The 21,362-nt window shown below is 46.5% G+C and overlaps 1 long non-coding RNA gene across 1 annotated transcript; it reads right to left on the reverse strand.

Annotated features, from left to right (window-relative positions):
• Nucleotides 1-17,762: 17,762 nt before the first annotated feature.
• Nucleotides 17,763-19,640, reverse strand: LOC141931087 (uncharacterized). The gene is made up of 3 exons (XR_012625495.1): nt 19,462-19,640; nt 18,769-18,881; nt 17,763-18,117 (listed from the first exon to the last, which is right to left on the reverse strand). It is a non-coding gene; the product is annotated as an uncharacterized LOC141931087 (long non-coding RNA).
• Between the last annotated feature and the right edge of the window lie 1,722 nt (nt 19,641-21,362).

Raw genomic sequence — 21,362 nt, forward strand, 5'->3', positions numbered from 1 at the left:
GAATTGCTTCAAATCCCCAAGGAACAAGTGTCAGGACTTTCAATAGCTATAGTGTTAATAATAAAACAGGGACCTCTTCCAGTATCACAGCACAAACAGTAGTTATTTCTCTTTCAAAGCTTTGATTCCTAAAACCTTTCTTACATTCAGCTTGACATCAAAACACCCATCTCATTCACTCAGACTGTCACAGGAGAATTGTGTGCTGCTATTAGGAATAGCCCTGAGGTGAATTAAGAACAGCCTGTAATGATGTTCCACTACAGCAACTTTATTTCTACCAAACCAAATAAATGAGCAATATTTTATATGATGTGCCTTGGCTCAGCAGAGAGCGGCAGCTGCTCCCCATATGATTTATTGAATGGATGTTTTCTAAATAGCCGAAGTCGGGCTCTGAAGCCAGTCACAAAAATCTCCTATTCATAACAGCCCAGCACAGAGATAGGGAGAGAGAAATTCAGATTCTGGATAGTGGCGAGTTTGGGCATGAACCATTTTATTTGCAATTTTTCCCCCTATAAACAACACTACACATTGAAGAAGCTGTATAACAAAATCCATAAATATTGATGCTCAACGGCTGGCAGCAACAACACAGGGCACAAACAAGCCTCTTGTTACACAAATGCAGAAGCAATTCAATCCCTTTCTGTCCAGCAAGGAGCCAAGGGAACAGCGGGTGGTGGAAGGCACACAGGTGCCTCCAGGACACCAGTGGGAGATGGACCTCACCGGTTTTAGAAGCGGCACAGGCAGCGCCTCCCAGCACTGCCGTCGCACTGGGGTACGATCCCATCACGTACCCAGTACCCGGCACTGCTGCACCAGTGGCCCCAGAACAACCAGCCCCTGGCACTGTGCTGAGACAAGCAGAGGCAGAAGTAAAATAAAGAAAAAGAAACCACATAAGCACAAGACCTCCAGCAAACAGGACCGTGGCGTAAGCAGCTAAAGCAGGGATTTGGGGCTTTTGGAGAACTGGCAGGAGGAAATGTGTTTTGACATTGGCGACAAAAATATGGGATATTCTGCCAAAGGACATCTCCGAAGCCAAGAAGTTAATTAGATTCAAAAGAGGTCTGGACATTCACACAGACACCGAGGACACAGGGAAGCATCACGGTGACCGGTAACACGTTTCAAGGATGTTACACTCCAGTGGGCTCCAACCCCGACTCCCAGAGACTCTGAGAGCAAAACCGCAAGGGGGGCCGAGGGGTGTTCTCTCCCGTGCTGCAGATGCCAGTACCTCACTCCGAAGGACCTGACCACAATAGCTGTCAGCAAGAAGTGACAGTCCCGAACGGACAGAGATGATCCGTTCAGGGTATTTTAATTATTTTAATGCCAGAGCAAAGGGAAAAGCTGACGAGGGCAGAGCAAAATCCTGACAAGGCAGCAAGTGCCCGGCGTACGCAGCACTGGGATTCCTGCCCCAAGACATGAAAAATGCCCAAATATTTATAGCCCGAGGAATGCCAAGCACCTGGTTCCATGCACTGGCGGGATGTTTGCTCCCGGAGTAGAAACGCCGTCCCTGAACTGCCGGGGATGAGGGAGCGAGGGGCCCGCCGGACCGCGCTGAAGAGACACCGGCTCCAAGAATCACCATCTGCAGCTCTGCTGATTAAACACAACCAGGCTGGGAGGGAAGCTCAAACGACAGCCTTTTGTTGGCTTGTAGCTGGCATGTGAACCCTGTCTCTAAATGAAACGTGTGGGCAGCCTGAAGGAAAAAATAGCTTAAAACGTTCACAAAATGTTCAGAAAAGCTTGTCCTGATGCCAGTTTGAGTCCCTCTGAGCAGATTCCCAAACCAAAGGAACTTTTGATGCCAGCATGGTACACATTCACCACAATATCCACTCCATGGGTATTAAAAAGGAAAAATAAATTTCTCTGATACTTTGCCCTCGACTAATGTGCACTTAAAGAAATAAATAGCCACCTGGCCTTGCCATTGAAGAGTGGCACAAACATTTCCACAAGCAGATTATTGACCAGAAGTACAGAAGCCAAGCTATGAACAGGTTAGTAATTCAATAAACAAAACAGTAAAGCATTTCAAAACAGACCATACAAACCTCATTTTACCTGCTCTCCTACAAAGGTAGTCAAATATCTATTTATGAGATTATAACTACCTATTTTCCATGCCATTCAACAAAAAAGAATCAAGATAAAAAGGGGGCATATTTTAGCTGTAAAGGATTTATTCATTCAATTTACATTTGAATCAATTACCCAGGCAAAGCTCAAACGCTGCCAACGTGATTTAGGTGACTGAACACACATCATAAGTAGTGCAGCATTCAAGTCTCATAATCCGTATCTGCAATTTCTGGATAGTTCAGGAGCAGGAAGGATATCCTGACTCTGTGCCCTTACTGCTGAGTAGCAGCGTGCTTTGCTGCAGTCAGGAACAGCCTCTGAAACCTCTTGTTCAAAGAAAACCCTTCGTTTTACAGTCAGCCCAGTGGATGAGGGGTAAACTGGAAGCTGGGCCAAGCAGGCCAGTTAGGACCAGCGCTGAGCCCAAGAGCCGTACGAGAGCGGGGCAGGGACCGGCCAGGCTGAGGTGGCAGTTCACCTTCCCACCGAGCAAGCCACGAAGCCAGAGCCCGCGCAGGCGGGGAGTCCCTGCTCGCTCGTGCTCTGCTCAGGGGAAACGGCAAAGGGCACGACTGCCTCTTGCAGGCTCTGACGGGGGTGGACGTGGCCCCCAGAAAGCCTGGCTGCAGGGCTCGGGGGGGCCGGTTGGGTCACTGGCTGCCTTCCCCTGCCCGCTCCCCACACCTACGCCCGCCGGCACGAGGCCTTGCGGGCACTCGCTGCCCAGACCTGCCGGCCCCCACCGCCCCGCTCCTGCTTCACGGGGAGCTTACAGACCCCTCTCTGGAGGGCCTACCCTGCCTCTGTAGAAAGTCCATCTCATCTACTTTTTGAAAGATGGGAGGGAGGTTTTGCAGCTATTTCCTGTCCACAGAAAAGGGAGAGAGGTGTGGGGGCCACCACTAGCCCTGCAGAACCACCGGCTGCCCAGGCAGGCTCCCCGGCAGCCTCCCGTCACGTTCTGACACACATTTGCTGGGCTTGATCTCACACCAAGGAAAGGTTCAGGGGGCATCTGCACAGCTCTGCTGCGTGGAGGGGTGGCGGGAAACCCTTCTGCTACCCTGCAGCACATCTGCTGCCTCTGCACACTCCGCTTCTCCTGGTCTGTGTGTAAAGTGCAGCCGCTCACTCCCTCCCTGGAGAAGAGCAAATTCCTGTTATGGGCCAAAAGATGACAAGGAAGGTGCTGGTGAAGTACAGCCATTTATGCAGAGCAACCAAAGGAAAGCAGGAGCAACAGCCCATGCCCCAAACTTTCCCTGGAAGCACATAATGACACTGGTTTGGAGAGCAACACTTTCAGCAGAATGTATTTTTAACAAGAAGACTGTTTGTTTGGATCCTCTATGCTTCCTTAGCTGTAACTCAAAAGCACACACAGGAGTTTTTCCCGCCATTAAACAAAAAGCAATTAAAGTTTTAGAATAAAGAATTACGTGAAGGAAAATATCTTCAGCACATGAGGGTCTTTCTCTTTACTGTTCAGCGTCAGAGAGACAACAGCAAGCAACTCATCCTGTACCTCAGGATTTCCTTTTTCTTGTGGTAGTTACAGCACACAATACATCTCTAGGAGAACAACAGATAAAACAAGCTCAACTAATTTCACAACCAAAGGGTGAATCCTCTCTTCTTCTAAGTTCGTCTCTAGTAGAACATACCTACTCTGCAATAGTTTAGCCTTGTACCAGTGCAAGAAGAGAGACAAAGAATTACGAAGCTATGAATCTCATTAGCATCAAAATGCAGCTACGCAGACAAGGGGATTTTACGGAGATAAGATATTTTTCGAGAGAGTACTAGGAGGAGGAAAAATGTCTTTTACAAAGCACGCATTTTTCATAGACCTGGAATCCACAGCACATTATAAAACTGAATTTGTTGCTGCTGTTTTTACTTTACAGCATTAATCACTAAAGGCTTGCTTAGGTGGGCAGGAAAAATCCATTTTCCATTGTATTAACTTCATACAATTTAAGAAGCCTTTCAAGGCCCACGTAAATGCAAGCAAACACTTCTGAGCCTGGCTGGTCCTGCGCCAGCCCAGCACCGGGCTGCAGAGGAGCGCGGCCAGCGCGACCTGCCCTCCGCCGCCGACGTAAATCACAGCGGCTCCATCTCCCCGGCGGCTGATTTACAGCCCATAGGAAATGAGCCTTTCCAGAAGAGTCTCCAGTATTGCAGGGGCACGAGTCTGTGTATTCCTGTGCCCTTGCCCAAGGGGTAGAACTCACAGGCGGAGCAGAGGCAGCGGGGAAAGGGGCGCACGCGACAGCAGGGAGGGGCGTCCTGTGAGCCACGTCCTGCCCCAACGCTCAGGACACGCTTCCGAGGACACGACAGCCTGCTCGGGAACCCTGCGGGCAGCCAGCACAGCAGGCCGGCCACCGTTCAGGGACAGGAGGTGCCTCCTCAGGGGTATCTGGTTCTGCGCAGCTTCTGCTGGACAGGACGCTTCCAAAAACATGCTGTTGAGCAAAGCCACTACACCCCGAGATGCTGCCAGGAGCAGGGAGAGGGGACTCACCCCGTATGCCCGAGGGTTACCTGAGCGGGGGCAGCAAATGTCCTGGGATCCCGAGCACTGGGATTTTTCTGACTTTGACATATGCTGAATTAAAAAAGATCAACACCCTTGGCCTGTCCAGTCTCCCCACTAAGGTTTGACTAGAACCAGGATGAGGGACAAAGGGAAGTACCAGAAAGGTTCAGTGCAGATATTTAACACGTTTTTTCTGTATTTGCAGAAGTTTATGTGCATTTACAATATACAGGATTATTACTCCAGTGACAACACGCTGCCTTTACTCAATTCTTAGTAAAATTATCTTATTACAATGTGAAGGAACAGATGGATTTGGTGCATGCATCTGGAGATAAACAAACCTAAGTCAGTCAGGTGTATGCAGAAACATCAGGGCTTTTGAATTTTACTGTTCAGCCCCCCAGACAACCACATCTTCATACAATATATATACACACGCTGCTTTAGCACGTAAACAGTGCAGGCAGAGCCAAACCGAGGGTTGTGTATACGCAAGATCCCCAATACCCAGCTTGCCTTTTAAGAATTAAACACGTGTAGAATATGCAATAGCTCCAGCAAAGAACAGACACTTGAACTGCTCCAAAAGGGAAAAGCAAACAAACAAAACCACCACCACCCCTCTTGGCTTGTATAATTTGGATTTTGACTAATGAGAAGTCAGGGAAGAGACATCCCTGCGGACTCACAGTTGATTTCCAGAACAAAAGCTCCCAAGGGGTCTCCAAGAAGGTTGATCTGAAAAACAAAAGATGACCTCATAGGACAGTCAGAGGAACACCTGCTGAAATCCTACCCCTTGCCATCTAGCAGGAAGAGCATTTCTGCTAGAAAGGCTTTTGCACATCGTTGTTGCCTCATTGGCAGGAGCCAGCCCAAAGCTGTTTGGGGCCCATGGCATTGTCACAGGCTTGTCGTCCTCCCCCCCACCCCCGGGCTCTTCACGCAGCTTGTTGCAGAAACTATCAAGAAAACTGTTGTGAAACTTCAGTCTCCCAAACAACACTCAGCTCATGCTTACCCCTGAGGTATTTCAGCGGAGTAATTACGCACTTTGGGTGGCTTGAGCACATATGATTTTCCCTTTCTCAAATGCAATTACAGCTGCACAGAAACAGGAAAAGATTTATGGACAAAACACCAGTAGAATCAATATATCAGATCAGATGGAAGACCATGATTTTGAGCTGCTGCTGAACTATATTAAACCACCTAAATTAACTTAATTAGGTGTCAAAACAAGTCTGCTGGATATATAAGAGATATTTGTTTCTTTTAAAAAACCCTTCAGTCTAGTTTAAAAAAGCAGGCTCAGCTCCCAGTCAACATAGCTACTCCAATAAACTTTTAAAAACTGCATATACCTTGAAATACAGCCCACCTCTACAGAAGTTATCTAAATATAAATTCATATATCAATAAGAAAACAGAGACGTCAATATTCAGCAATTTACAGACAAAAAACAAATCAGAAATATCAGTCAAAAGCTGATTCAAGGGAAAATAGGGAGAGTTTAGGATGCCAGCTAACCTTTACATGCCTACACTTCCTGTAAGCCCTCAGGACAGCTGCGGTTAGCTCTTCACAGGTCTGGATGGAAACAGCTACATCAGAAGACACTGAACTTTTCTTTCTCTTTTCCATAGGTTTTTCCCTTTCCATACGTTTAGAGTAGCTTTTCTGGACAGTTCCAAGCACTCCCAGGGCACGCTGGGTGCTGAGGTGGGTGCAGGTGGGTGTGTGTGCAGCTGGCACAGGGATGTGGCCTTGGGGGTGCCCACAGCGTCCCAGCCCCTAACGAACACCTGGACAGAACAGGAACACACCGGGCATCTCCCTAACAGCACCATCAGCTGCACAAAGGAACTGAAAAGGAGCATCACTTACAATTTATAGGGTGCAGAAACCTCCTGTGTACAATGGAGAAGCAGCTTGAAAGTATTTGAGGTGTCTGAAACACACGAGAATGTTTTTCCATTCCAGGCTCAGAGATTTAAGCTTAAGTCAGGGAAAAAGCCTAGGCCTGGATTGTTTTTCCTTTCAGAGGTGGCAGAATGTCACCCGTGCTGTCACACACGTTGTTTCAGAGATGCTGTTATTCATTGGCAGTGCAGGGCTGAGCAGAGATCTCCTCTAGAGACGGGGCACAGGAGGGTAACGTGCGCTGCTCAGAAGGGTTGGAGGTGTAACAAAACTACAGCTCCCTGCTCCCAGCAGGGACCCATCTGCGCAGCCCTGGCCAGGAAGAAAAACCCAGGTTCTGCCCCGTTTCAGCAGTGCGGGTGTGAGAAACTGTGGACTAAGGTATTGTTTATTAAGATTTATGTTAAGCTCAATGTAAAGTTAGACGACAGAAATCACTCATGCAAACAACCACCGGACGCCGCCTGTGTGAGATAAGATAACTGCAATCGCTCACACAAACTGAACCAGATACTGCTCATGCAAGATAACCGCCAGATTTCCAGGAAGCGACAAGAAACAGGACAAGACAGCCCCATATAAGGATATATGAGTGAGAGGTCAACTATGAGACAAAGAGGGAAGACTTCTTACTTCGGCCTCAACAAATACCAGGAGGCAGGAAACGACCCCCCCTAACAACAACTGAAGCATGCGCGGAGTACCTCCACTACCTCATGAGCACAGAAGTAAAGATGTATAAAAAGGGGACTGTTTGAACTACTCAGCACGGCAGTTGGCGGAGCGCAGACTCCCCTGCCATCCAGCGCTGTCTTTGCTCATATTCTACTTGCTATAATTAATAAAGAATGAATTATAGTCCATTGTGGTCTCAATTTATAACAATTCCTGGTGCCGTGACTCGGATAAGGAACGGTGGGCTTCTGTCCTCCGGGGAGGCGCCCCGCGGCAATCCGCGGCCCCGCGACTGACAGCCTACCTCAACCTTACCGACGAACCTAAATTCTAGAATAGTGAGCAAAGGAGAAACCGGTAAAATCCCATAAAATTCTGTGCACGGGAGTCCGGACGAAGACGCAGGACGCGTAAGTATATTGCGAATTTGCTCGCAGGTTTGCCGTTCGGGCGGGACTGGGTTTCCTGGAATATAACGAATGAGAGGTTTGATATACTGAACCAAGCGAGTGTGGACTCTTAAGTACTGCGTTTCCCATCTCCCGCGAGGGATTGGGCCAGGAACAAGGGGAGTGAGTGAGTGTATGTTTGTGGATATTCCAGAAGATGGGGGCGAAGGGCAGCAAGCCTTCGACTCCCATGGGAAGGGTACACACTGTACCTAAGAATACCCCTTTGGCATATGTCTTAGACAATTGGAGATATTTCCCTGGAACTCTAGGGAAAGATAAGCAGAAAATGATAGAATACTGTACTAAGATATGGGGAGGGAAGAAGATTTCTAAAAATACCTTTTGGCCAGTCTATGGGTCAGAAGAAGATTGGGTAAGACAGCAATTAAACCTCTGGGTCAATAATAAAAAACCCCTTAACCCGGAGGAGAGTCAGTATGCGGAAGTATGGATAAAAAGACCGGGAGCTAAACTTTACCCACTGAATGAAGTAAAAACTAAACAAAAGAAAAAGCAGGAAGAGTTAGACGAAACCCTTCTAACCCCCCCTCCTTACATTCCTCCTCCTGCTCCCGCAGCCTCTCCCGAGGTCCCCAGAGCTCCCACTCCCCCACCGGAGTCGGAACAAGGGTCTTCCCCTCCTCCTAGACGCGTGACTAGAAGTCAAAAAGGGGCAGCTCAGATGTATCCTCTAAGGGAAATGCCCATGGGGGGACCTCAACCTATGATTGGATATATTTCTGTACCCCTAAACTCGGCTGACCTATGAGATTTTAAAAGAACCGAGATGGGAAACTTGATTGAGGACCCACTTGGAGTGGCAGAAAGATTAGATCAATTTTTGGGACCAAACCTTTATACTTGGGATGAGATGCAATCTATCCTTGGTCAATTATTTACTACCGAGGAAAGAGATATGATTAGACGAGCAGGAATGAGACTGTGGGATGTTCAGCATGCCCAGGGACCCCAAGCAGATATTAAATGGCCACTCCAAAGACCTAACTGGGATAATCAGGAGCCGGTGCATAGAACTCATATGCAAGACCTGAGAACTATAGTAATTCAGGGGATTAGAGAAGCAGTACCCCGTGGCCAGAATATCAATAAAGCATTTAATGAAATGCAAAAGAAAGATGAGAGCCCTACTGAGTGGCTGGAACGACTGAGGAAAGTCCTTCAACTATACTCTGGGGTAAATCCAGACGACCCTTTAGGGCAAGCGCTCCTAAAAACTCAGTTTGTAGCAAAATCATGGGAAGATATCAGAAAAAAGATTGAAAAGCTAGAAGACTGGCAAAATAGAGGGTTGGATGAATTATTGAGGGAAGCTCAGAAAGTCTACGTAAGGCGGGAAGAAGAGAGCAGCAAGCGACAAGTAAAAATGATGGTAGCAGCTGTCAGAGAGGATCGCAACGGGCGGACTGGTGAACACAGATCTGCTGGAATAAAACAAGGGAACGCAGTAGTAAAGAAGGAACAGAGATGTTGTTTTTACTGTGGAAAGAAGGGACACATAAAGAAGAATTGCAGAGAAAGGATCAGAGATGAGGAAATATTGAAAGCAGAATAGGAGAGTCAGGGGCTCTACATTTTAGGGGACCGGAGTCATCATGAGCCCTTGATAAAGTTAAAAATAGGTCCCCATAAACAAGAGTTCACCTTTTTAGTAGACACAGGGGCTGAGAAATCGACTATTAGGCAAATACCTGAGGGATGTAAAGCTTCCCTTGAAAAAGTACAAGTAACAGGGGCAAAAGGAGAACCCTTTAAAGTAAGCAAAATCAAAAATGTGATATTCAAAACTGAAAATAAATTTAGAATGGGTGAACTCTTGCTCGTCCCTGAAGCAGAATTTAATCTGTTGGGACGGGATTTAATTGTTGAACTGCAATTAGAAATCAAAGTAGAAAATCAAGAGCTAACGGTGTCTGCTTATCCTTTGACCGTGGATGATCAAAAACAAATCAACCCCGATGTCTGGTACTCTCCGGACACAATAAGTAAACTAGAAATCCCACCGATTAAAATTCAAATTTCCGAACCCCACATACCTGTAAGGGTAAGGCAATATCCTATATCCTTAGAAGGACGGAGGGGATTAAAACCAGAAATTGACCGATTGTTAACACAAGGAATCTTAGAACCTTGTATGTCACCCTTTAACACTCCTATTTTGCCTGTAAGGAAGCCAAATGGGAAATATCGGCTTGTACATGACTTAAGGGAAATAAACAAAAGAACTATCACCCGGTTCCCTGTAGTAGCAAATCCATACACACTGTTAAGCAAGCTAGGACCCCATAACTCCTGGTATAGTGTGGCTGATTTAAAAGATGCCTTTTGGGCCTGTCCATTGGCAGAAGAATGCCGTGATTATTTTGCCTTTGAATGGGAAGACATAGAGACAGGCCGAAGACAGCAATTGAGATGGACCGTGCTCCCCCAAGGGTTCACTGAGTCCCCTAATCTGTTTGGACAGGCCCTGGAAGAACTCTTAAAAGAATACCAGGTACAAACGGGAAACGTGCTGTTACAGTATGTAGATGATCTGCTCATAGCAGGAAACAATAAGGAGGATGTAAGAAAAGAAAGCATTCGACTCCTAAACTTTCTTGCACAAAAGGGACTACGGGTACCACAAGAGAAGTTACAATTTGTGGAGGAAAAAGTGAAATATTTGGGACATTATTTGTTTAATGGCAAAAAAAATATTGGACCCAGAGCGCATTAAAGGAATTCTAGAATTACCTATGCCTGTCACTAAGAGGCAAATTCGGCAGGCATTAGGGCTATTTGGGTATTGTAGACAATGGATAGAGAACTACAGCTTTAAAGTTAAATTTTTATACGAACAATTGTCTAAAGACAAAATACTCAAGTGGACCCCTCGGGATCAAGAGCAGTTTACTAATCTCAAAAGGGAGCTAAGTCAAGCACCGGTTTTAAGCCTCCCAGATTTAAAGCAGCCATTCCATTTATTCGTTAACATACATGAAGGAACGGCATTCGGAGTATTAACTCAGGAATGGGCCGGACAAAAGAAGCCGGTGGCATACTTATCGAAGCTGTTGGATCCTGTGAGCAGGGGTTGGCCAAGTTGTTTACAAATCATTGTCGCTGCTGCCTTATTACTTGAGGAAACAAATCGCATTACCTTTAATGGAGAAGTTGTCTTATATGCACCTCATAACATCAGGGGAGTGTTACAACAAAAAGCGGAAAAATGGCTTACAGATAACCGACTATTGAAGTATGAAGGAATACTTATAGAATCCCCTAAACTTTCTTTAAAAACTATTGGAGCAGTTAACCCCGCTGAATTTTTGTACCCAGGAGAAGGTAATGAACTATTACACAATTGTTTTCAAACAATTGAACAACAGACACGCATTAGGCCAGACTTAGAAGAAGAAGAACTACAATGTGGAGAAGTATTATTTATAGATGGGTCATCACGAATAGTGGAAGGTAAACGATTGTCCGGATATGCCATCGTTAAGTTGGAAAAAGGAGAATTTAAGACAATAGAATCAGGCCCCCTGAGTGCCAGCTGGTCAGCTCAAGCCTGTGAGCTGTATGCATTGTGGAAAGCATTAGTGTCACTGAAGGGAAAGGATGGAACTATATATACAGACTCACGCTATGCGTTTGGAGTGGTACATACCTTTGGAAAAATATGGGAGAAAAGAGGATTTATTAACTCACAAGGAAAAGAATTGATACACCCGGAATTAATTCGGCAAGTTCTGGGGGCATTGAAAGTGCCGAATAAAATAGCAGTTGTACATATAAAGGGACACCAGCGAGGTACAAATTATCAAGTCAGGGGAAATAACGCAGCTGATATAGAAGCAAAACGAGTGGCAGGCAATTGTAATACGATTTTGACTATACAACAAGTACCTGTTAGTAAAAATTTGAGTTTTGAGTCTGCAGAAAAGGAAAAACTAGAACAAAGGGGAGCTAAGGAACAGGATAGTAAGTACGTATTACCAGATGGGAGAGAAGTCTTGCCGAAGGGCATAGCACTCGAAATATTTTCAAAAATACACAGTAAAACCCACTGGGGAACCCAGGCGTTAGTTGATCATTTCAATCAACAGTTTGCCTGTATAGGCGTATATAATATAGCAAAGACAGTCACAGCAGCCTGCGAGACCTGTCAAAAGGTTAATCGAAACAACACGAGACAAAAACCTCTTGGAGGACGTTCCCCAGCATACAGACCTTTCTCACACATACAAGTGGATTTTACTGAACTACCCAGAGTAGGGCGTTACAAATATTTATTAGTAATGGTGGATCATTTAACACATTATGTTGAGGCTTTTCCTACCTCCAAGGCAACTGCTAACCAGGTTACTAAGGTATTACTTGAACACATTATACCTAGATATGGAGTACCTGATGTAATCGACTCAGACAGAGGAACACATTTTGTGTCAAAAATTGTTAGAGATCTAGCAGAAAACTTGGGTATTAAGTGGGAATACCATACGCCATGGCATCCACAAAGTTCGGGAAAAGTTGAAAGGATGAATGGAGAAATCAAAACTATTTTGACTAAATTAATGATAGAAACCAAACTATCATGGATTAAGTGCCTACCCATGGCACTATTAATACTCAGAACCAGACCCCGAGCAGATATAGGAATATCAGCGTTTGAGATGGTATATGGAATGTCCTATAGAATTGAAAGTCCACAAACAAATGTTTTAATTCGAGATCGTGTAATTAATGAATATGTTTCACAATTAGCAGAGCATCGTAACAAACTTTGGGAACATGGACTGATTGTGCAACGACCTCCATTGGACTTAAAAATTCACACTTTCAAACCGGGGGACTGGATATTAGTTAAAACATGGAAAGAAGAAACCCTAAAACCCAATTGGGAGGGACCTTATCTTGTTTTGCTTACAACAGAAACAGCTGTCCGGACTGCTGAGCGTGGATGGACTCATGCCAGTCGCGTTAAAGGCCCAGTGACAAGACCCCACTGGAAAGTAATCAGTACTCCAGGTGACACCAAGATAACCCTGAAAAGATAAAGTAATGATAAAAAACTTTGCTTGATCATTTTGAGCATTACCTTTTGGTATAAAGTGTGTATTGTTGTTTATATTCGCAATAATTATTTCTCTCTTCGTATATTATATATGGAAGCATACAAAATGTACTGAAGGAAATTGTTAAACTCATGCAACCACACAATATTGAATATAGAAAATATGTTGATATAAATAATATAAACACTCTAGATATACGAATTAAGTGTAATAATTTGAACTGCAATTGTTATCCGTTTGCTTGTTCCAAGTGTATGGTATGCCAGGATAAATGGTGGACTCACTGTGAATGTGGATACCCTTCAATAGGGGTTTGCACACAGTGTTGGAAAATCCAAAGAACTCTCACTGAGTGGAAATCAAAACAATTAGAGTCTAAACAAGAAATTATTCAAGAATCCCATGAGTGGTGGGAAATTTTTACCAAAGGAATAAACCCTCAATATTATTGTTACTATTCCAACGAACCAATCCCCTTTGTAACTGAAATCTTGGCTATAAAGTGTAAGAAGGGAAGTACCAACTGTGCCTTGCCTCATCCCATTAGTTAAAGCTGTAAAGTGGGAAGCCTATATAAACAGGCAGAAAGCCCGAAACAGCTGTTCTCCTGAAGAATTCCCTTGCTGCCGAGAAGATGGTACACCCCGTGGCTCAAAGCAACCGAGTCAACGGGCTAGGCAGAGGAGAAACAAACCGTGGAGAAAAGAATCAGAACAATGGGACACAAAGGCAACAATGGCCAAAGTTCCCCAGGGATGATAAAAATATACTTAAATTGGCAAAATTGACAAACACCTTTTTTTCTGGTGTACCGCTAGTTTTGTTATTGATAATAACCCAAGCAAATGGAAACCCCCATGAACCAATGCTCTGGAAACTATATAACTTACAGGAATCTAGACTAATACAAAATCAGACCTCTCTGGGAAATTGGAATTTTACTGTCCAATTAGTCTCAATGATTCCTGTCGATATCCAAAGAGGCTGGGAGGCGACAGAAGCCAACTCTAAAGCCTTCTATGTGTGTCCAGCTTCCAATCCTGGAAAGAGTTATTGCAACTATCCAGGCCATTTTTATTGCGGTTATTGGGGTTGCGAGACAATAGCCTCAGACTGGCCAACAAAAGGAGATAAATATATAAGTATCACTTGGGGACCTCCAGGTTGCATTCCACCACAACATGGATCTGACGGCTCCGGGGTCTGGGGATCCGTAAGGGGGGTGAAATCATCTCCATCAGAATGCGACAGAATAGAAATTGAAGTTAAACAACCAGAAGATGACACATGGTTAATTGGCCGTACCTGGGGAATTAGATATTGGGAACCTGGAGCAGATAGAGGAAGCTTTTTCAAAATAATAAAAGAAAGGATACCCCACGATCCTTTACCAGTAGGACCAAATCCGGTCCTGAATCCACCCACTTTCTCTAAAAAAAAAAGGTTGTCCCCGTGAACATCGCAACCTCTTCCCCAGACTCCTTCTTGAAAACAGCTAATGGTACCATGACTGAATTCTCCTTATCCAGGGATTTAAAGTTGTTAGAATCCAAAGACCCTTTATGGAATCTAATGCAAGCCTCTTATCGTACCCTTAATGAAAGCAAACCAAATTTAACTGAAGAATGCTGGTTATGTTATAATATTAGACCACCATATTTTGAGGCAATTGGAAAACCAGGAAGGATTCGATGGTCTAATGGTTCAAACCCACGAGAATGTCCATGGGATGGCCGGAGGAATCATACGCAAGGAATTACTATTCAATTAGTAACGGGTCAAGGAAAATGTATAGGTACAGTGCCCGAAAAGTATCAGCCTTTATGCAACCGAACAGTCACTAATACCAATATAGAGAAACACAAAAATCAAAAGGACAAATGGGCTATCCCGACACCAGGAGCTAAATGGGTTTGTTCAGACATCGGAATAACGCCTTGTCTATCTCTAAACGTGTTTAATCAATCTCAGTTTTGCGTGCAGGTAATTATTGTTCCTCGTCTAATCTATCACACCTCGGAAGAAATATTGCACCACTTTGAGGGAGACCAGAATAGACAAAAACGAGAACCAATTACAGCGGTAACCCTAGCTACACTACTGATAGCGGGTGGAGTTGGAGCAGGCACAGGTATAGCCTCTCTAGTACAAGGTCAGGAATTACAAAGTTTGCAAATGGCTGTAGATGAGGATTTAGCAAAAATAGAACAATCTATCCAAAATTTAGTCACTTCAGTAAAGTCTTTATCAGAAGTAGTGCTACAAAATAGAAGAGGATTAGACCTATTGTTTTTGAAGGAAGGAGGGTTATGTGTAGCTCTCAGTGAAGAATGTGGTTCTTTTGCTGACCATACGGGAGTCGTCCAAGACACCATGTCTGAACTTCGGAAAAGGTTAGACCAACGTAGAAAGGATCGTGAAGCGGGCAGGTCACGGTATGAAAACTGGTTTAATGTTTCACCTTGGCTAACCACTTTGTTGTCGGCTTTAGCAGGACCGCTTATTATGTTGATCCTGGGACTTATATTTGGGCCTTGTATATTACACTATATTTTTCATTTTATTAAAGAACGGTTTGACGCAGCTAAATTGCTTATTTTAACCTCGAGAGTAGAATATGAAAGTGTATCTAATAATGAAGATGAAAATTATTGTGAATGTATTATGCCACGCGAAAATCATTATTGTGAGTGCTATAATAAATGTCGAAATTGTGAAAAAGAAATTGTTCACAAGAATGAAGATGAAAGTAGCACCTAATAAACAATAGGATAAAAAGAAAAAGGGGGGATTGTGAAAAACTGTGGACTAAGGTATTGTTTATTAAGATTTATGTTAAGCTCAATGTAAAGTTAGACGACAGAAATCACTCATGCAAACAACCACCGGACGCCGCCTGTGTGAGATAAGATAACTGCAATCGCTCACACAAACTGAACCAGATACTGCTCATGCAAGATAACCGCCAGATTTCCAGGAAGCGACAAGAAACAGGACAAGACAGCCCCATATAAGGATATATGAGTGAGAGGTCAACTATGAGACAAAGAGGGAAGACTTCTTACTTCGGCCTCAACAAATACCAGGAGGCAGGAAACGACCCCCCCTAACAACAACTGAAGCATGCGCGGAGTACCTCCACTACCTCATGAGCACGGAAGTAAAGATGTATAAAAAGGGGACTGTTTGAACTACTCAGCACGGCAGTTGGCGGAGCGCAGACTCCCCTGCCATCCAGCGCTGTCTTTGCTCATATTCTACTTGCTATAATTAATAAAGAATGAATTATAGTCCATTGTGGTCTCAATTTATAACACGGGTGTGCAGAAGGGGGTCTCACAAAGCACATACTCCACGTCTACACCTGGAGGAGCCGCAAAAATTCCTTTTCTCTTCCTCATGGCTCTAGGGAACATACTCAGAAATGAGCTGCACCTTGTTTTTTAACTCAAACAGGATGTTGTTTCTTAATGTGGCTTCCACAGTTGCATCAATATTGCTGCAGACAAAATGAAACTATTATGAAAACAAAACAAACCATTATCAGACAAAAGCAATTGAGAGAAATAAGAGAGCTGATCATCAGGAGATGATTTGAACCCAATTTAATGTTTTTCAGTGCTGCCTCCAGGCTGCTGCCTCAGGAGAGGGCAGTCTTGGCAAGCAGATGAACCCTACTCCTCCCCCGTGAACAGGGAGTAACAAAGCTCAGCGGCTTCGCTTCCCAGCCGTCCCCAGGCCAGTCAAACCCCCAGCCCGAAGGCTGATTCCAAGGGCTCATTGCCGAGAGCAAGGTCTGGACCCAGGGAGACCACAGCTGAGGGCCCCAGGGCCAGCCCTCCCCAGGTCCCCGTGCCACGGCATGGGCTGCAGTGACTGGAGGCCAGCCTTCACCTCTGCAGGGCCACACGGTCCATGCAGCGCAGTGGGAACTCTGCATTTACCCAAATAAGAGCATTTTCTCCCTCTAGAGGGGTAGAGCTGAAGCCTCTTCGCAAAATACATGGCTGTTAAGTTAGTCTAAAATATAAAATGGTTCACACCTAATGAAAGGCTGTGGAGAAGCAAACAGTGGGACAGTATCGTGGCGAGCTGGCATCTGTGCAAGTCACTGCCTGGGCACAGAGGCAGAGGTGAACTTGCCAAGAAGAATTTAAAATCAAAATATTCTCAGTGGGTGACACCGTGATACACAGAGACACGGAGGAAACCTTTCTCCAGGCACTTGATCAAACAGCAATTCTGTTGTAAATAAATCCAAAACAAGGTGGTAGATAGAAAATAAGAGCCGTTGACAGGCCTTAGCACAGGGCTCTGGCCCACACAGATTTTTCTGCGTGGGAAAAATCAGCAGCGCTTGCCTCAGGCTTATTTTGACATCTACCAGACTCGCATCACGTGCACAGCCCCTGACACCGTTGCTGGTGAGGCCGGCAGGAGCAGCACATGGGGGTCCAGCCCCACAGCAACTGCGCCAGGGACAAGGGCTTTTCCCCCGCAGAGACAAAGCCACACTGAGTATCTGCTGTGCACCATCACAGCTCCCGAGAGCTGCTCTCTGCAGGATTGAAACCCGCTTCCCCCGAGAGCTGCCCCAGCGCTGCCCTCCCCGGCGCCCGCTCCCTGCACAGCCCCGCAGAGGAGCCCCTTGCCAAGCACCCCCGCAGGGGAGGACACGTACTTCTCCGGTGGCTGCGACACCCCAAAGCTCTCAGTCCGCTGCGAGCAGACACCCCCGTGCACCGTGGCTACCCATAACGAGACCAGGGCACGGGTCTCTGCTGGCCTCTCGCTGCCCCTTCGCCTGGGCACGGGCACCAGGAGCCGGGGAGCTGCCGAGAGATCGACACGAACCCGAACAGTGATAACAGCATCCAGTATCCTCAGGAAACCTTCTTGGCTCTTCATCATCTACCACTTTTTGGGGCTCCCCACATTATTTTAACAAGAAGGGACCTAAGTATAGTGTTTGATTTCTGCAAAATTTCTTGATGAAAAATGTCATTTCTCCCTCCTCTTGCCCTTGCAGAAGCCTTCATTATACTTTTCTTACACTGCTGAAAGAAATGCAAATGCCACTAGAGCCTCCACAGCCAAAACTCACCAAGTACCAAAGATGCTAAGAAGAGCAGACAAAAAAACCCACCTTGACCCCAGCTCCAAGGACACACTTGGCCTTGACTGGAAGAATTGTAACATTCATGATGTACAAACTGTGAACTCAACACCTTCACTTCTCACTGAAGTTCCTCCTGCAGTCACCAGTTCTGCCACGCTGCCTGCAGCATTCGCTGCCCACACCTCAGTCTGCAGCTGGGCCTCGAGACCCTGTCAGAAGACAAAGAATCAGGCAGAAGCCTTTATTCTATTTGCCACTAATCCTCTGACAGCTATTGAATCCACCTTTAATTCTGGGAGTGTGAATTTGCTCATTTCAGACTCAAAAAGGGTATTTGTTGAGTCTTCACAAGCTGTGGAGAAAAGCCCTGCCCAGGACTAACGCTCTGGATGCTGACCTGTAACTGTGGAAGAGCATCTAAACTGTGTCATTGTCTCACTTCTCCTCTTAGGGGAGGTGACACTCAAGGAGCTCAGCGCAGGCTCTGTGTTTTCAGTCAGCTGAAGCTGCACACGGTGGAAGTCAGATATCTGGGTGCAGGCAGGGGTTCCCAAGGAAGCAGAGCTTGCTTGGTTTATGAGGGGCAGGGGGAGGCATTTGTGGTCTGAATTCAAGCGGATTGCAGCTCAAAAACAGCTGATGCTGCCGGATAGATTGAAAAACTGAATCTTTCAGAAGTCAGCAGGGCTGAGAGGAAGGGGTCTCCCAAACACAACTGGCTTTGTTTCCTAAAAGAGATGACATGTCAAATATCTGGGGACTTTAACGGGACAGAAACAAACAGAGCAGTGAGGAAATGGGCACGGAGAAATGCTCAATGTGCAGAACAGCTGGGGTAAAACTGGAGAGGTTTTACTCACCCTTCTCTCACACTTCTTGAGAGATGACGGTGCTCTCTGCATTTGAACCTTGCAGTGATGTCGGTGACCACACAGGAGAGACTCAAACCTTCATCATCTTCAACCTACATAACCTGCCAGTGACACTCCTGTCAGTACAACAAAGAGAATTCTCCCTTTGCCCCCTTTCTCACTAATAATTGGGACAGAAGGACAGACACACCCAACAATTCAGATAAATTAGTAGAAATCCCTATAAATATTTAAGATCCTGTAACTTCTCTTTTTACTTTTTCTCTGGAATAATCCAGCCACCATCAGTGATTTTAGGTCTGACACAGTTTGCAAGGCAATGCTGAGGTGGTATTTGAAGCACACTTTTAGGCAACACAACTCTGTTTTTCCTTAACACGCTGTGGCGCGTGCAGGGAACCCTCCCTCGCGCGGGGTGAAGCCAGAGGTCCTTCCCCCAGACAACCACCCCAATCCAGCCCTGGCAACCCCGCTCCCACGGCAGCCAGCCCACAAACCCCTCCGGGCGTGCTGGGAAGAGTCAATCCGCAAAGCTCCTCTGTGCAAGTGTTTCATCATGTGCTGTTATGACTCTCAATTCCCCAAATCATGAAGTAAAGATCAGTTTGTACAAAACATTCATAATAAATACAGCTAACATTAAAAAATAATAAGGGCCTTGCCCAGTTGCTTTACTCTTACCTCTAATGATGAGAAAAATGTGCTTAGTTCTGGGAAGTTGAGTGATGAGATGTGGATACCAAATAGCCCCACAGCACAAAAGCTTAGGAATACAAAAGATCAGAAAAATGCCCTAAAAGTAGAACATAAAGCTGATGAATTAATGCACCTTCCCCACGCTACGACGCAGAGGCAGCCTCATCGCCGACTCCCCAGGCACCCGTCCCTCCAGGCAGACATCCCCGCGCTGAGCTGCCTGCAGACCTTCCTGGCTGCACCACCCAAGTCCTTCCCCCTCCCAGGTAAAAAGGGCAAATAAACACACTCAGTCAACAGCGTGAAGGTGCGCTCCTCCAGCTGCAGGCAGTGTACAAGAACACATCCTGCAGCCCTTCCTCCTCCTCCGCCCTGCCAGCTCCAGCAGGTACCCAGAGCTGCAGGAACCCCCTTAAATAGAGCCGTTCCACCCCAGGGGCCTCCGCAGTGACCAGGCTGCAGTGGTCCCTCGCACGGGTCACCCCGACCTCTCAGGCCACATCGGTCGCTGGCGGGGTGAGAGGGGAAAGGCCAACCCACAGGATCGTGCCCAGCGCAAAGCTGCCCCCGCCGACACGGGGAGCAGGACGGGACCTTCTTCCTCGCGAGCCCACGGCGCCCTCCCTCCTCTCCCACCACCCACACTCTGCATCTTCACATCGCCCTCGGGGAGGTGAACCCACGCTGCTGCCCGTTTGCCACCACAGAGGCAACAGGCCCTGCCCACCCGAGCCCCCGGCTGCGCTGCCAGCAGCAGCCCTTGCCCAGGCTCCGCTCAAATACGACACTTCAAGACGGTCCCATAATCGCACGCTAACGACACCTCGGAGAGCTCTGCACAGCACAAGGCTCCTGCACAGAGCTGCTAATTGCTCATCTGCCACTGCACAGTAACACCACGTGCTTGGCTATAGTCCCAGGGGATACACCCCAAGAATATAAATCTGTATTTTAAATTAGATTTACAGATGAAATGTCAATACCCAGCATCTCTGTCAACTGCAGGCCAACAACTTCAGGCAAACAGAAGCACAAAAAACCAACAGCCTTTCGGGCACAGATGGACACCATGTGGGTTCTGGCCGTCCCAGGGGTCACAGGAGCTCTGTCTCACCAGTCCACTTGACCAGAATCCCTGTCTGGAAAAGTTTTGCCCTCAAAACCCCCGCTGACCGTCTTTTGCCCTGCCCCTTGCCTTGCACACGCAGCCTGCGGCAGCTTTGGGGGCAGCCCGGGCGAAGGCCACTCGAGGGGAGGTTTCCACCTGCCCCAGCAGAGCTCCACGCACAGTTAAAGGTGCTGCCTGCACCAGCTTAAGCCCTGAGCTGCTATTTGCCTCACCAAGCATTGGCCAAGAGTTGCACACCGGAGCTACTCAGTGGTCTGCTGCAGCCAGTTTTATTTCAGAGGTGCCCACCCTGGCTGGAGCTCTACACTCTGAACTTCCACACTGGCAGCGCCTGGTGCTGAGCTGAGGCTGCTCCGCTGCCCTTCTGCCTGCGCTGGGCAAGTATATCCCCATCTGCGATGGCAAACACCGCAGCTGCCTCGTTAGCCCTCCTGCAGTCTCCTTCCTTGCTCAACACAAGCTCCAAGTCATTTCACAAACGATAGTTTTCTAGAAAAGGGATAATTAAAAAAATTCCAAGGCACTTGGTACAGTACAAAGCATTTTTCCACCACTTATGTTGAATACAAAGGTAAATACACATGCAGTAAAGCTCAGGCTTAGATTAGAAAAAAGCAACATCAATTACTCGTTAAAAGCACTCAGGGGCATCCCCTCTCTCTCCCAACAACCAAAAGGCCACTCGGAGGCCCAGCGCAACGCCTGCCCCCGAAAAGCTGCTCCTCTGCGCTTCGCTGGGGGACACCGCGACCCGTTG

Source organism: Strix aluco, chromosome 17 (assembly GCF_031877795.1).
Source record: "Strix aluco isolate bStrAlu1 chromosome 17, bStrAlu1.hap1, whole genome shotgun sequence".
Classification (NCBI taxonomy): domain Eukaryota; kingdom Metazoa; phylum Chordata; class Aves; order Strigiformes; family Strigidae; genus Strix; species Strix aluco.